This window comes from Pseudophryne corroboree, chromosome 3 (genome assembly GCF_028390025.1).
Source record: "Pseudophryne corroboree isolate aPseCor3 chromosome 3, aPseCor3.hap2, whole genome shotgun sequence".
Classification (NCBI taxonomy): domain Eukaryota; kingdom Metazoa; phylum Chordata; class Amphibia; order Anura; family Myobatrachidae; genus Pseudophryne; species Pseudophryne corroboree.
The window spans coordinates 310,076,309-310,092,509 of record NC_086446.1 but is presented as its reverse complement, the minus strand read 5'-3'; the positions used below and the strand labels follow the sequence as shown (position 1 = coordinate 310,092,509).

The 16,201-nt window shown below is 43.7% G+C and overlaps 1 pseudogene; it reads right to left on the bottom strand.

Annotated features, from left to right (window-relative positions):
• Positions 1-925: 925 nt before the first annotated feature.
• LOC134896524 (5S ribosomal RNA) lies at positions 926-1,044 on the bottom strand (annotated as a pseudogene).
• Positions 1,045-16,201: the final 15,157 nt, after the last annotated feature.

Here is a 16,201-nt window from a genome sequence, read left to right as displayed (position 1 = left end):
GCACACGTGTATTTCTAGTGCCGAAGTGAGACGTTTCTGCCCCACTTCCGGTATCATACTCATATGGGATGCGCATGTGCCATGGACAGTCTTTCGATACAGTTGCGTCATCCTCTTTCTCCCGGAACCGGAAGTCCGTTCGCGTCTGATGTAAGTTGTATTGTTGCTATGGCGATCCTCCCGTGAACCGCATATTGGCCCGCAAGACGATGTCACTTCTGCCGGAAGTCCGTTCGCGTCTGATGCAAGTTGTATTGTTGCTATGGCGATCCTCCCGTGAACCGCATATTGGCCCGCAAGACGATATCACTTCTGCCGGAAGTCGACGTATTGTCTATGGATGTGTCCTTTTAGTATAATTAGTTCTTAGTCCCGCCTCGTCCCGGCTTCTGTAGGGTTGTGAACCGCCTAGTTCACTATGATTGGCCAGATCACCGATTCCGTTGATCTCCGGAATAAATATATATAGGATGTAGAGAAAAAGTAGTTTTAGTGATCATTACTTTATCGACATAAAATTTTCAGAGAATATGCATGGAGCGACCTTATATTAATATATATATTTGTATGTAAAATACAGTAAAAAATTATTAATTTAATTTATTGCTGATAGATCTGGTCATTATTATGAGAAAGTGCTTGTGCTAAAGTGGTGTACGTGAGAAGCGTGTTTGATTATATAAAATATATAATATATAAATAATGATTTTAATCCCGTGTGATTTGTTAAAGTGATCGCATTATTAATATACAATAAATTAAGTGAGCCAGTGGTCTATAAAGTTACAGTGATTAGATCCATTTGATATTAAAACGTGTGTGATATACTAATGATCTAATATTACAGTGAAATCCAAGATGCAAGCCATACTTGTGTGAGTGTAAAATTTGCATATGGTAGATACCTTGTTTCCCTTTCGCTCTTCTTATACAGTACCGGATCTTCCCAGGTAGTCACCTCCCCTGGTACTGGTCCGGCCCAACACTGTTTTGCTTCCAAGATCGGACGAGGTTGGGCTTTTCCAGTGTGGAATGACTGTATTCATCCAGCAGGAAAACCCAAACTGCCATATGTTTAATTAATATATTTTTATTAGTGATGTGCTAATTAACAGTGATATAATCTATTTACAGTGTTGTGATTAAACAGGGGGAAGGAGGAGAAATGTAAAAAAGTAAAAAGGTAAAAAAAGGGGGCGGGGGGGGGAACTTCACAGAAATGGTGCAATCTCATAGTTCTCGTTAAGTCCCAATGGATGCATGGTTCTCAGGTGGAAAATCCAGAACATTTCTCGTTGGGATAGCTTGGTGGCTAGATCTCCACCCCTTTCTCCTAGTTTCACCACCTCTATTGCTTTAAAGGTGAGTTCATCCGGGTTCAAGCTGTGTTCTGCCATAAAATGTCTCGGTATAGTATGATTGTCCACTTTGTTTTTGATGTTACGTACATGTTCCTGGATCCTTAATTTCAACGTTCTTTTGGTTTTGCCGACGTACTTCTTGCCGCAGGTGCACTCCAGAAGGTAGATAACTGACGAGCTGTTACAATTAATAAAGTCCTTGATCTTGTACTCTTTGTTATTACCGACATCACTGAATGTTCTTCTATTGGGATGAAGATATCTGCAGATATTACACCTGCCACATTTGTAAGATCCAACACACCTTGGCATTGAGCTATTCTCCACCGTTGAGGATTTGAGCATGCTTGGTGCCAGAATGTCCTTTAAATTCCTAGATTTCTTGTAGAGAATATCCGGGTGTGGGGGTAAAATCTCTTTGAGAACTGGGTCCATTAGCAGGATTTTCCAATGGTCATTAAGAGATTTCTTAATCACGTTCTCGTGTCTGTTGTAGGTGGTAATGAAGGAGACTCTTTCTCCCTTCTGGTCTTTCACTCTATATTCAAGCAGATTATCTCTTTCCAATGCCCTGGTTCTCGTGATTGCTTCTTCGATGACTGTTGCCGGATACTCTTTCTCCTCAAATCTGGACTTAAAAATTCCCATTTGTTCTTCACAGTCTTTTAATTCGCTACAATTTCTTCTGATTCTGTGGAATTGTGAATATGGAATATTCTTTTTCCATTTTTTCAGGTGATTGCTCCGGTAATGCAAGTAACTATTCTGGTCGACTTTCTTTATAAAATTCGTGGTTGTGACTCTTCCTTCTTTTCCCATTAGTGTAAGGTCGAGGAACTCAATGCTGCTGGTATTGATAGAGGAGGTGAAGGTAAGATTATGGTCATTCTGACTTAAGAGGCTAAAAAATTGATTAAAAAGATCCGTCGACCCATCCCAAATAATTAAAATGTCGTCAATGTATCTCTTATAAAAGATAATGTGCTCCTTAAAGCGGTGTTGGCCATATATATGTAAATATTATATACAAACAAGCGACGGTACTCAGGTAATAAATGACAAGACCACCCAATTTTAGCTGATGTTTCAATGTTGGTACATTTTCATCAGGACTAACATTGAAATGGCTATAATTGGGTGAGTGCCACCGCTTGTTTGTAATTTAGAGAAGTTTTGTTCCCTATTTTTTTGGAGGGCAACAAGTTATTAAAGTGGAGTAAGCAGTGTGTGCCAATTTGTCCTGTATGACATATACATATGTAGAGATAGATAGATAGATAGATAGATAGATATACACACCCAGACGCATTGTTGTCCCTGACGACGGGGCTGACCCCAATACGTAGGATTAAAGGACCATTTTATACATATTGAAAAAGACTGCTGAGTGCCACTGCCGCCTCTGTATTTGCTGTATATATAAGTATATATATATATATATATATATCATGTGTGTGTGTGTGTGTGTGTGTGTATATATATATATATATATATATGAGAAAAATGGTATAAGGGTATCGGCGACCACTGGTGTAAAAAATATATCAAACCATGTATATAATAAAATAAAATATACAAATTTATTTGGTACAGGTAAAATATAATATAATTAGTAAGAAGGTAAAATTGACTAAAAATATCTATATATATATGGGGGAGAGGTTATGTTCTGTTAAAAACACCCCCGCAGAGTTCTAAGACCAAAAACTTTAGCCTAAAACCAGTAAAAGCAATAATAAAAAATGACTAACAAAAATGCTGAAATTATAATAAATAAGTATCAAGGAGAGTCTTAACTTAGTTTGTAGAGGGTCACAGAGGGAGAGCCCAACGCGTTTCGTCCTGATGACTTCTTCAAGGGGTACTGATGTGCTGGGATCGGGTCTCTATATATACCCTCTATAATCAGGCTGTGATTAATGATGTCACTACCTGTTACAGGGCTGGTTAGTGAGTTTTAGTTAGGAATATATGTTAGATTGTGCCTTATTAAATGGGGGACAGTGCAAATCAAGTGAATTGTACAGATACATTCATATTTTAAGAATAAACAATAATAATAAATTAATATATAGAGAAATCGTGTGTTACAGCCGGATTGCGGCACTTCCGCCACACTTCCGGTGTCACCAAGTCCTTACTGCGCATGTGCAGTGCACACGTGTATTTCTAGTGCCGGAGTGAGACGTTTCTGCCCCACTTCCGGTATCATACTCATATGGGATGCGCATGTGCCATGGACAGTCTTTCGATACAGTTGCGTCATCCTCTTTCTCCCGGAACCGGAAGTCCGTTCGCGTCTGATGCAAGTTGTATTGTTGCTATGGCGATCCTCCCGTGAACCGCATATTGGCCCGCAAGACGATGTCACTTCTGCCGGAAGTCCGTTCGCGTCTGATGCAAGTTGTATTGTTGCTATGGCGATCCTCCCGTGAACCGCATATTGGCCCGCAAGACGATATCACTTCTGCCGGAAGTCGACGTATTGTCTATGGATGTGTCCTTTTAGTATAATTAGTTCTTAGTCCCGCCTCGTCCCGGCTTCTGTAGGGTTGTGAACCGCCTAGTTCACTATGATTGGCCAGATCACCGATTGTGTGTGTGTGTGTGTGTGTGTGTGTATATACATACATACACACACACATTTTTATTATTTACATTTTAATTTGAAAAAAAGCATGTTCCTCTCTCCTTGTTCATGTGCAGGTCCTGTGTGTTTTAGCCAGTGGCTGAGCTGCATGCTGCAGCTTCACATTCCATTGGACAGCTGCCAGCAGCCCAGCACTGTTCTACGCCACTGGTGGCTGTCTGTTACTGTTAGTGTGTCGGTGGCTGGTGCTGTCTGTTGCAGGCTGCTGCACTGTGGATAAGATCAGTAATACAGATCCGATCTGTGGCAGATTGCGGGGGACCCTTTTAGTGAGGGGGGCCCGGGAGTACTTACATCCTGCTCCCCCCCTTATTCCGGATCTGGGGGTGTTAGTTAGTATCAGGGTGCTGTGACTAAAGATTATAACTCACTGCTCTGTTGGCTGACATTTTTGCTGTGAAGTGGTTATTGAAGCCATGGTGGGAAAAAAAAACTACTGCTTTAACCATATCTGCTGGACGTGGTTCTTCCAAGTTGTCACATTTTTGGTGGCTCGTACAGGGACTACTACTTACCCGGACGCATCTTCCATAGTGAGTACCCGTCAAATAAGCAGCAGAGATTTCCAGGGGTTCAGTATGATTTCCCGATGGATGGGATGCCGGTGGTCAGAATACCGACAGCAGCATCCCGTCCATCAGTATCCCAACAGCCCTCTGTAAAGTACCCTAAACCGCCCCTGCCCCCTACCCTAACTCTAACCATCCCTTGTGGGTGTCTAAACCTAACCCTCCCCGGTGGTGCCTAATCCTAACCCTTTCGGGTGGTGCCTAACCCTACCTTCCCCACTGCCTAAACCTAATCTCCCCTTCTAAGTGACCAAACCTAACCCTCCCTCCCTCCCCGGTATCTAACCCTAACCTTCCCGTTACGGCACCCTAACCCCCCTTCTCATGCCTAAAGCTAACTTACACCCCCAAAATCCCTCCTCCTCCAGGACGTCAGTACATCCCACTGGAAGAACATTTAGGATTCTGGCTGCCGGTATTTTGACATCGATATCCCGAGCAGTGGGGGTACTATTGTGTGGCCATGCCCCTTCTCAGTGAGAACAAGCCCCTTTTGGGCTATGCGCCAAATGTGCACACTGTTCCTATTTAAAATATAGGGGGTAGGAGCACCAAAATAAGGACTCCTATCGGTGAGGGGTGATGGTGCTGGGAAAGGGGTGCAGGGTCAGAGGCTGTACTAGCAGCGGTGCTAGGAGTCACCAGCCAAAATCTTGTTTAGGACATCATATTGGTTAGGGCCGGCTCTGGATATATGGGGTCCTTAAGAGTTGTTTGGAGAGGGGCCCCCTCTCTCCCTGCCTTGTAAATTGAGTGGAGCGCAGTCACCTATCCTGAGCAGAAGCTGTGTTTGTGTGTAGCAAGAGCAAAGACAATTAAAGGGAAACAATTAAAGCGGGCAATCAGCTATTAAGTGCGCTTGACTATGCACCACAATGTGCATGCTCGTCGCCAAACAACAGGCATTGCCGGTCAGCGACAGACTGCTGTGAAAATTTAAGTGCACAGCCATTCGCATGCTGATTGACATGAAGAGGCTGTTTGTGGGTGGTAACTGACCGTTTTCTGGGAGTGTCAGGGAAAACGCAGGCGTTCCCAAGAGTTTTCATGGAGGGTATGTGACGTCAGCTCTGGCCCCGATCGGCCTGTTCTCATCGCACTGTAGGAGTTAGTCCTGGTTTGTGCACAGACTGCACACAGTGGAAAAATCATTCACTGGTAAGTGAGGTGCAAACGGATTTGCAGATATCCGCTAAGGATTTTATTTGCAGCTCGGCGTACACATGCAATCGCACACTTGCACAGCGAATATACACTCCCCTTGGGCAGCGACAATCTGATCGCAGGACAACAATTTTAGCAGCCCAGCGATAAGGTCTGAATCACCCCCTAAGTCTCTACAAGTGAGGGTGGCTTAGCAGTGTATGTTAAAGGAGGCTTCGTTTAAATTTGCCACAGAGGCTGAAAGAAATCTAGAGGAAATCCTACTGACTATAACAAATGTGAAGGCAGGGTAGCAGACACAAATACAAATGCTGCAGTCCCAGATGCAGGCTAAGCTAGAAAGCAATAAACTGATCAGTGGCGTCACAAGGCGGGTGCAGGGGGTGCGGCCCGCACCTAGGAGTGACACCTGGATGGGGTGACAGCAAAATGTCGGCTCATCCGCAGTGACAGGAGCCAGGTGCTGCAGTGTGAAAGTCTCTTACAGCAGACGGCTCCTGTCATAGAAGAGGAGCCGACAGCGCAAGGAGACTGTCTCAGGAGGTAGCCCAGTATTTTCAGAGATGCTGGGCACGCCCGCAGAGTGACGATTTTTGGGTTCCCCATGAGGCCACGCCACCTTTTTGCTGCGAGTGCACCGGGAGATCAGGGGTGCGCACCGGGTGTCACCACATCCGGTGATGCCTCTGAAACTGATGCATATTGAATTGATCCTGTTAAGGAAAGCAGGTCAGGAGCTAAAGGTGCTACTGAAAACGACGTTTGAAAGAGTTGCAACTCGCCCAAGTTGGTAGAAAGAGGAATGGGTCAGTAAGTTGGCACCTTATTTAACTGGGGAGGCTCATAAAGCTTATACTGACCTGCCTGAGCAGCAAGCCACTTCATATACCCATTTAAAAGTGGCTATACTTGCTGGATAGTGGGGACAGTACCTAGCAATGCTCAAAGGTTCCTGATGGTTTTCTTCTACAGAGGCACTCCGAGTCCAGTTAGCCACACTGGTTAAAGCATGGTTAAAACTTAAAACCCAAGGCAAATACGGTTAACTGGGTTGTGGAGATGGTGACCATAGACCACTCTATAGGAATAATGGACCGAGGGATACAGAGGTGGGCTCCTCAGGCTAACCCCCAGACTTTTGATGATTTAGCCATAGTCATTGAATGGTACCTCACACTGGGAAAGATGCCAAAAATGCCTGACTGGATCCCACGGCTCGCACTCAGACCACCTACCCAGGTCCAGATGGAGACCTTTAAGAAAAATTCTGTGATGAATAGTTACGAATGTTGACAGCCAGTCCATGTTTGTTGCGACTGTCCCCGGAAGTCCTGTATCCCCTGAGGGGATTTTCCCTTGTGTTGCCTTATAGGTAATTGTCTGCACTTAGTCTAATATTAGGGCAATAGATGTTGTCTGAATCAAAATATAATTCATTATAAATAGGCGATGTTACCATAGTGGACAGTATAGTGGATATATATATAGTAAGGAATAGATATGAAATAAGTTTGAATGTATGAGGTAATGTTTAGCTGATTTAAGAAATTAGGTTTGTGTATGTGTTTATATAGATATACTGTATATTTGTGTTTTACTGCAAGATGGTAAAAAATAGTGTAGGGAACAGGTTTATTCTGCTCTAGTCATAAATAAGGCCAGAGAGGTTACAGTAAGATCAAGAGTCATTGTAGAGAAAAGGTATTAGGCCATAAATGATAATAGGTATGTGACAGAGCTCTGTTGGTCATTGGAATTCACAGGTGTGCTTACAGTAGATCAGAATCTACTGGTTTGTCTATTGTCCAGTGAAGGTTAAAAGCTAGGGAGCATAAATTAACTACTATGAAAAGAGATCACATCCATTGATAAAACATTGTGTAACCGACCCCAGGAAAACTTGTCAATACAACAGAACTTTGGATGAAAAGACATTCCAGATTTTACAATACTATACTTGCTTAAGGCAGTGTGGACACCACACTTTTATGACACCATGCCTCCGTGAACAGGACACGACAGCCCAGTTCAATGTTTGTTTTATTACACCTTGGAATCTGACAAACCTATAATTACCTATTCCATTGGAAACTATGAGAATATGATAGTTTGAATTGGTAAAATATGAGATAAAAGGACCAGACTTGTAGTTAGGAGTTAGAAGGAAGAGGGAGAGGGAGAAGAAGAAGGAGAAGGAAGGAAGTCAGTCAGGAGGAGAAGTCATGGAGAACATGCAGAAGGAATGATTCTTGGGATGGCAATCTTTAACTTGCAAGTATAAATATGATAATAATTGAAACTGTTTGTGAAACTTATGTCATGTTGTTTTATGTTATGTAACGAAGGAAACATAGCATAGCTTAATATAATTATAATTAGTATATATATCACTACTGTGTATATCTTATTCTGTACGATTTGATCTACCTGTAAATAAAGAATCATATAAAAAGAGCGGTAATATTCAAGCTTGAACTCTCTTTAAGGAATCTTAACTTCATAATTTCATAAGTCATATATATATAAGGACTGCATATATTTATCAGCCAATTAATTTGTAAGCCTGACATAATATATTTGCAGATATATATGATAACGCATATTAATTTAAATATATCCATATATTAATAACCATATATGTTATATTGAATATTAATATTCATAAATAAGATTCCATAAATCAATACTTGTTAAGGGAAGTGCTGGCCAAACAGGCCAAGGAAGACAAGTCCATGACCAACGGACAGTGGGAGATTCCCAAAGGACACCGTTCCTCCAAGTATACTCATGGGGTTAATACCAGAGAGACCAGAAAATTGAGTACCAGTCCAGAAGATGGGAACTTGGTTGGCGTAACTACCCAACCCTCATCCAAGTAAATGGTGAAACCAGTAATGGTCATAGGATGTCGAGAAGAAGATGGTTTGGACAAAGAATGGTCGCCGAAGGGAAAAAATGTGTCTTTACAAGACTTTTCACGGGATCAGTTATATGATTGTAACTCAGTGAATGCTTCACAAATTGGGGTTAGACTAAATGGCCCACTTAAAATGCCTCTACCTCTAGAGGGTACCCGAGTTATAGAACAAATAAGTCCCTTAGTAAAACAGCGGACAGTCCGTACCCCCCATGGCAGTAGTACGGTCCTTTAAGCCTGGGGACAAGGTATTAGTCCAAATTCCCACTGCAGGGAATAAATTGTATAGCCATTGGCAGGGACCATATGGGCTTGTTGGACAGGGGGAGGTAAATAAATGAATAAAAAGTTTATCCCGCATGCTGACGTCTTGGAGGCAGGTTTAAGGGCATTATTATCCCAGAAGGATGCCCTGACCCGAAAGTATGCACCTCAGATTTCCACAGAAAGCACCATGGAGAGGCTAGGGAAGGGAGGAGGTAAGGGAAAGGAGAGGTGGACCACAAATATGGGGTGAAATTAGGATAGGCGAACAGGTGAATTCACTTGGTCAGCTGTCAGCTTCACCAAAGTAGTTGAAGCTTACTGGGAGGGTATGTGGCAAGGAGGCCACAGTGCCGCAGTTGAGAGGAAATACTGACCATGTGCTTAGCAGGTCTGGTCTAGGTTTTGCAGCCTGCTGAGAACAACAGTCAGGTAATCAGCAGCACCTGGCGATAGGTTGGGGTGGTGGTTAGTGTCAGCATTCTTGACCATATTTTTCCCTTCGGAATTGTTTGTTCTAGGTTTCACTAGGTTGCCGGTACACCTTACTGGACTCTTTTAAAAATAGCACTGGCATGCTGGGGTTATGTCACGCTCGGCTTGGGTTGAGGATCTGACGACTGACAATTGACTGAGGGGGCAGCTTTCGGCAAAGGAAGGAAACGAGGTGAGGATTTGATGACTGACAATTGACTGAGGGGGCAGCTTTCAGCAAAGGAAGGAAACGAGGTGGCTGAATATAGTTCTTATTTATGGATTGAAGAGTTGGCCCAAAGATGAAGAGGGGTAAGCAGTGAGGGCAATGACTGAGAATGATACACTGAAGAAAGATTAATTCAGTTTTAATGAGACTTCAACAATACACCACAACTAGGAGATAAGTCCGAGTGAGTTCTGAAGAACAAAATGTTCATGACTTGTAGACAGTGCTGAAGAATACTGAATGGAGAAGTGACTTGTGATTTGTAAACGATGCTGAAATACACTGAATGAAGAGATGACTTGTGATTTGTAAACGATGCTGAAGAACACTAAATGACGAGATGACTTGAAGAACGATGTTGAAGAAAGGATCACTAACTGTTAGTTAGTTCCCATTGTGGATACTTTGCTATCAGGACTAACCTTGTGAAGACATTTTACTGGCCAGAGGACTCCATTTGTTTGGTCTCAAAGATCTCTGATAAGCTGTATTTGTTATCTATTTCATGTATGGCATCTCCTATATTTTGAATTTACGAGGGTGTTTCAATAAATAAGGTAACAAGACCTCTCACATGTGTGTAATGTTCTCAATTTTATTCTAATTTCCTGCCAGGACAGAGCAGGTAGACCATGGTTTCCCCTCACATCCATTAGACTGTGCCTCATCAGTCATACTGTCCCAACATCAGTTGTAAAATGGTAGGACTCAGTGGCAATAGCATTCCACAATCTCCCACTCTGCGGAACATTGGAGCAAGTGCGGGAGTCTGGGGGAGCAGTAGAGCCTGGTAACGACCCTGGACATTAATGTAAACATTGATCTTTTTTCATACACTGGTTACTGTATGGAATACAGGATTAATATTTAACATTATAGATGGTCTCTAATATAGGCTGTATCAAACGTTGATATAATATAAATAAGTGGTCAGGAAAAAGTTAAACATCCCATAATAAATAAATACACAAAAATAATAGAACCAGTACTGCACTTTCTAAGCACACATTCTCCCACCTCATGGTAAGGCTCCTGTCTCTTCTTCCTGGTAGCTACTCTCTGGTCCGTTGCACTGATTGAGCACTCAAATCCACACATACAGCAAACTTGATAGAAGAAGCTGCTACCACTGTGCTATGTGCAGCAGCTCCACTCTGTCCCTTAAACTGCATGCTGTACTGGCAGCTCTAGTAATCGTAATATTTACCATTGCTATTATTGGCATAATTTGAGCCACTTGCCAAGAGGGAGGGAGTTTCTGGGCAAATAGAAACCCCCCCCTGCATTTGCCTATGGGACTGGTGCAAACATGATCAAACATTGAGGTGCATTGATGTGTACACTGTACAGTGATAATGTCATGTTACAGTAAAAGGTTAGGTTTGTTGTACTGCCGTTGATAGCGGCAGGAGAGACATTTAAGATGAGGATTGCATAAATGTATTCAACTCATACATATATGTATAATCAATAGTATGGCCTTGGTGCAGATTATCCCGACACTTGTCTAAGCATTTGTTCCAACAGTACTCCAAAGGCATCTATCCCGGCATAGAAAAAATCAGTGTCAAATGCCTGAAACCAGGACATGACGGTTTGCTGAACTTCACCGTCGGCTGTGAATCACCTTCCACACAGGTACTCAAATGCATCTGTCCTCCTGAATCAGACTTTCAGTGCGGCACAGATTGTCATCTGTGGTGGACGTGTAATGCCCTGGTAAGTATGCTGGAAGAACACAGTGGTAAGTATCTGTGTAGGGTTTATTTTACCTGAATATTGTATTTTCTGCATTCCACAGGTTCTCCAGTCCTTCACGGGGATGCAAGAAAGGTCACTTCGTGTAGGCCAATTACCAAAACAGTTCACAAATGGTAAGGATAATAATAACTGGGCTTCAGAAAATATTAAACTTATTTTATTTCTCAGGAACGGGTGTCCCTGATCTTGTTCTCTCTATTGAACAGGAAACATGGGGTGACATGTAATAGGATGAGATATGTAGTAAGATTCCGAAATCGCCCCCTATCGCATGTTTTGAAATCGTAAATTTTTTTGTCGAAATCGTAAATGTACTAGGATGCGAATTCGGGAGTGAAACATGCGATGTCATGCGATTTGTTGCGCTATTATGACCCGGTAATGTGCGCTTTTCTGACCAACCAGAATGCGATTTACAACCCCACCATTACACACAAGCAAAGAACCCCACCTATTGGCCGAGCTAAGTCCACTGGAATCTGCATCACACACCCTATATAAAGGGCTCCGGTGCCATTTTGCCTTTGTTAGGCTGGGAGAAGTGTAAGATGGAGAGGAGAGTGTCCAAGAGAGGCAGAGCGAGCAGCATGGAGAGAGGCAGCATGGTGGCAAGGAGGGCAGTGGCTGGGAGGAGTCAGGAGGAGCAAGCTCAGCATGAGGAGCAGGAGGAGGCTGGTGCTGGAAGCAGGCAAACTGACACAGAGGAGGAGGATTTTGAGAGGGAGCAGGAGGAAGAGCTGGAGGAGCCTCTCCTTAGTGACGTCGACTGGCAGGAGGAGGAGGGTAATGGGGCAAGTTGGAGGAGGAGGCCGCAGAGGAGGGTGAGGAGAAGGAGGAGGGTGAGGAAGGCCCTATGCCAGGGCCTACTCCCAGTGGTCGCCGTGTGCGTTTCTCCTATGAGGAAAACTGTGCCCTAGTCAGGGCAATGGTGCCAGTTTTTAAGCGGCTTGTGGGGAAGGATAACCACTGCACTAATATGGTGCGTAAGCGCAAAATGTGGCTGGACATTACAGACGCAGTTAATGTGGTTAACAATTTCAAGCGAAAAGTGGTGAACGTTAAAAAAAGATTTAACGCCATAAAAAGACTGCTCAAAACGAAGATGGCTGCAGAGAGAAAGGAGGCCAGACGCACAGGGGGAGGTACCAGTGCACCCATACACAGTGGCGTAAGTTCATCCCAGACGCCCGGAGGCATGATAAATGTTGGCGCCCCCCTACATATACACACACACATACCATATGTAGCTATCCGGCACTAAGGGTGAACAGTAGCAGCGTGCTCAGGTACCTTTCCCAATAGTAATATAGATACACATAGAAAGTGGACGCACTCCAAGTCAGTCATTACAATAAAACAGACACCAGCAGCATACCATTATAGTACACCTACAGTGCTCCCTCACCCACCAGCAGGTCTCGATGGAGATGCTTTGGCGCAGTGGTGTGCCAATATAATTAGTGTTCACTCTAGGATTTTTTTAGGGCAGGGTGCTGATCACGGGGAGGGTACATTTTTCCATTCGGGAGGGCACATTTTTAAGTTAGATGGGCAAACTTAGGTACATACTATAATGCTTGGTGCTCCTATTCCTATAGGCCAAAACACTGACAGTACGCGCCGAAGGCGCGCAGTAAAAATGTAGGGGCGTTGTTTCGTAGGGAAGGGGCATGGCCACATAATAGTGGCAATTCATATTACACCACACGGTAGTGCACCTAATACACATTGCACCAGGTAGAACCTCCTATACACACTGCGACAGGTAGAGCATTTTATACATATTGCGCCAGATAGAGCACGTTATACATATTGCGCCAGATAGAGCACGTTATACACATTGCGCCAGGTAGAGAGCACTGAAGCACACTGCACCAGGTAGAGAGCATTGAGGCACACTGCACCAGGTAGAGAGCACTGAGGCACACTGCACCAGGTAGAGAGCACTGAGGCACACTGCACCAGGTAGAGCGCACTGAGGCACATTGCACCAGGTAGAGAGCATGGAGACATATTGCACCAGGTAGAGAGCACGGAGACACATTGCACCAGGTAGAACCTCCTATACACACTGCGACAGGTAGAGCATGTTATACATATTGCGCCAGATAGAGTACGTTATACACACTGCACCAGGTAGAGAGCACTGAGGCACACTGCACCAGGTAGAGAGCACTGAGGCACACTGCACCAGGTAGAGAGCACTGAGGCACACTGCACCAGGTAGAGAGCACTGAGGCACACTGCACCATGTAGAGAGCACTGAGACACATTGCACCAGGTAGAGAGCACTGAGGCACACTGCACCAGGTAGAGAGCACTGAGGCACACTGCACCAGGTAGAGAGCACTGAGGCACATTGCACCAGGTAGAGAGCACTGAGATTGAAGTTTACAGCTGCAAAATACATACAAGGTTAATTTTGCCCAGGGGTACTCTCATGTGCTTACCGGGTCCGGCGGCGCACGGCTGGGTTTGGCGGGGTCTGGCAGGCAGCAAACGGCGGGGCGGCAGGGCGCACAAAAATGGGCAGGGCGGGATTCAGCAGTCTAAAAAAGGGTCAGGGTGCAGTGCCCTGTGAAAGACACCTAGCGTGAATACTAGATATATATAAAAAAAAACACAAATGCCTCATTCACTTAAACACACACACACATGTCTCTTTCACTTAAACACACACGCCGCTTTCACACACACACACACACACACACACACACACACACACACATGCCTCCTTCACTTAAAAACACACACGCCGCTTTCACATACACACACATGCCTCCTTCACTTAAAAACACACACACACACGCCGCTTTCACTTAAACACCCACACATGCCTTTCACTTACACACACACACACACACACACACAGACACACACACATTCAGAACGGACACCCCTCCATATATTTATAAGGTAGCGTGTACCCAGACCAGGTGTGTGCTCTGTACATAGTCCTGTAGAAATGCTCAAATGCCTCCTTTAATCCTTTCCTCTCACACACATACCTCTCACTTACACACAAACACACCTCTCACACACATGCCTCTCACTTACACACACATGCCTCTCACACACACATGCCTCTCACACACACATGCCTCCCACTTGCACACACACACATGCCTCTCACTTACATACACACACATGCCTCTCACACACATGCCACTCACACACACATCACACACATCACACACACACACACACACACACACACACACACACAAACACACATCACACCTCTTTTACTTGAACACACAACTTTCCTTAAAAACACACATACACACACACCTCACTTAAAAACAAGCACACACAAAACACAGTGCTTCCCCCCAAATACACCTATCCCCTACCCCCCGCACAGTGCCTACCTTTGCCTATCATCAGGCTGATGAAGCATGGAGGAGAAGAAAGCTTCCCTCGGCTGGCTTGCTTAACTAGAAGGGCTCGGGAGGAGCTGTGCTCTGGAGCTCCCCCTAGCTGCAGCCAGTGCCAGTGTATACACAGGAGGCAGCTTCCGTGTCACTGACACAGCTCCTCCGTCTGCAATAGCAGCGCGGTCCTCAGGCAGCGGGAGACAGTGGAGGAGATATGCCCCCTTGCGGTCAGGAGCCCGGCGGCAGCTGACTCCACTGCCCATACAGTTTACAGCCTATGAGGAACAACTTAAGCGATTAATATCGCCAGATACTTCCAGGGCTACACTTAGCTGATACTGATCAGCCTGCATCACCCCCACAAGCTGGTAAGTGATCACATATTTTTGATGATAAAAATACATTTACATTAACAAACTATGCTAGGTACTCTTGCTATGTGTTCTATAATGTAATGGTGCTGTGGCACTGCACATCCCAGCAAGGTGCTGTAATGTGAACCTATGCTGGAAAATATTTGTTTAATGCTTTTGCTGGTTCTTGTAGTTCCATAGCAGCATGTTTTTTAATAGTGAAGAACTACACATTGCAGTGGTGAATAGAATTATAATGTAGTCATTTTATTTCTTAGACATGACCTAATAAGCTACATTAATCATGTTTGGCACAAAAAAACAGATATGTTTTTGGTCAAAATACATTACAGATAAGATTGCCCATAAATGGACTTTTTAAGGTTGTAAACATGTTGAACATTTTTAATTAAACATTTTCACATCTGAATCTGCATGCCGCAAATAAGTGGGGATAATGCCATGCATTTAATCTGTTTCCTCCTATGTCTTTATAGCACCACATCAGAGAGACGACAACGTGTTTGGCTTGATGTAGAAGCTGCTGGTGAGTTTATCCTGTCAAAAATATATAAAACACTCCATAACTATCATACCATTACGTTGGCAGAAAGATTCATACTGGAAACACCACTGAAAAACTCCAAGATGTCCAAAAACATAGTAATTTATATATTTAGACCCTAGCAAAGCGACCGGGTTATTTTCCTTATTTTCAGAGATTGACATATTAATGCTGGCCAAATCTGGCACCGTATATCATTACTTATTTACACAAAACAGCCCTATGCTTTCAAGATCACTTGTACTCCTTTTTTTTTTTTTTTTTAAATGCAGTATTTTTTGGAAAAATACAAATTTATCACATCTTGATTAAAAAACATCACATACTGTACTCCCAAAACATATGTTCATGTTAATCTGCTAAATGAAAGCATGGTTGTGTAGATGGCCAAGGGAAAATGTCACCATAATTGATAACTTACCCCCAAAATTGCTAATTCAACATATATTTACCAATCTCAACATATTCACAGGAACAAAACAGCAACACCAGCAGGTACAGGTTCAGGTACACCGGA